The sequence below is a fragment of the Crinia signifera genome, chromosome 4 (genome assembly GCF_055691185.1).
Source record: "Crinia signifera chromosome 4, ASM5569118v1, whole genome shotgun sequence".
Taxonomy (NCBI): Eukaryota; Metazoa; Chordata; class Amphibia; order Anura; family Myobatrachidae; genus Crinia; species Crinia signifera.
The window spans coordinates 189,919,990-189,921,415 of NC_139220.1; the positions used below are offsets into that span (position 1 = coordinate 189,919,990).

Consider the following 1,426-nt stretch of genomic DNA (forward strand, 5'->3'; position numbering starts at 1 on the left):
CCGGTGAGGCTATACAGTTGTATCTCCTCCATGGATGGATACCAGGTTGCCTGTTGTTGGATATGATACCAGTTACCTGTGGTGTTTATTTTCCTGATGACGATCTATATCAGATCGAAACGTCACGTCGGATGTATTATCTTTTCATAAATAAAACCGATTTGCTGAATTTAAAGACCTTGGTGAGTGCCCATTTCATATACATACATATATATATATAAATACAAAGAAGATCAGGGTGCGCTAAGGTAAATTACACAACTTTCTCATTAAAACATAAATATTTAATAAAAAGCCTCTGATAAGGCTTAGAATAAATCAAATCAAAAAGAGTTACACAGCCATTTCATAGAATAATTTAACAATCCACAGTATGGAACAGGCCCAACGCGTTTCGTCACCCACGTGACTTCATCAGGGGCGCTTTGGATGTTGATTGAAATAAGGTGCGATAGCACTGCAAATGATAAACATAAATTCAACATAATGCATAAAACAGCAGAATGCATATAAAAAATACGTATTTCTACACAAAGATGAGGTAATCGAAAAAGATGAAGAGGACAAAGGAGAGGCAGAACAATTGATAGTTCAAAATTATCTTGATACAAATATATATATATATATATATATATATTTTTTTTTTAAACAGTATACAGATATTTTCCACCGTGTCTAAAAAAAACACATTTTTAACAAATATAAGGATTCCATGTGTGCATTTAACATCCACCGAAAAGATCCTTATATAGACATTGAAGAAAAAGAGTACCTTCTAGGGGTGTATCCAATTGGTCAAACCATAGATATTGTATTCAAGCAAGACCCATACAGATATATATCTGAATAAAGGGACATACATGATAGTAAGGTACTTATTCATCATCTGTTACTGCATCAGAAAAATGCACATCACATATAATAAAATTGGGGTATAAAAATTGTACCTTCTTGGAGCGTCTCTAAATGACCAAATAAATAGCTGTGTACTTCAGCTAAAGTTGCACAGATGTAAATCTAAATGGAGAGACATATATGGTGGCCGAGTCAGACAATATCAACTTATATTTAACCACCACCAACACCTAATGATAGTTAGGGGTATTTTTCAAAGGACTTACATATCGCCAAATATCGGAACAAAAAATGCAATAGTCCAGGCGTATGTCACCAAGGATCACGTTTCTCACACCTTTTATATCGGTGTTAACCTCAAGGACCAATGAGCAGCTTCAAAAAAATCTAGTAATATAAAAAGTTTTTTTTCCCCCATTAGGAATACATACAATGAGGCATAAATGCCCAATATGAGACCATAATAAAAAACAGGAGTTCAAACTTCCCAAAAAAGGGAGGGCATAAGGTTAAGTACTTACATAAGGCTGGGAGGCCAGAAGTTCACTCTAGTGGATCCAAATGCAGAATG

At 34.6% G+C, this 1,426-nt stretch overlaps 1 long non-coding RNA gene across 2 annotated transcripts; it reads right to left on the reverse strand.

The window, feature by feature from the left end:
• Positions 1-243: 243 nt before the first annotated feature.
• Positions 244-1,211, reverse strand: LOC146072485 (uncharacterized). 2 transcript variants are annotated; one of them, XR_014473146.1, is made up of 4 exons: positions 1,122-1,211; positions 948-1,017; positions 773-842; positions 244-457 (listed from the first exon to the last, which is right to left on the reverse strand). It is a non-coding gene; the product is annotated as an uncharacterized LOC146072485 (long non-coding RNA). The 2 variants fall into 2 exon arrangements; XR_014473145.1 differs by having other exon boundaries at positions 245-457; positions 948-1,210.
• Positions 1,212-1,426: the final 215 nt, after the last annotated feature.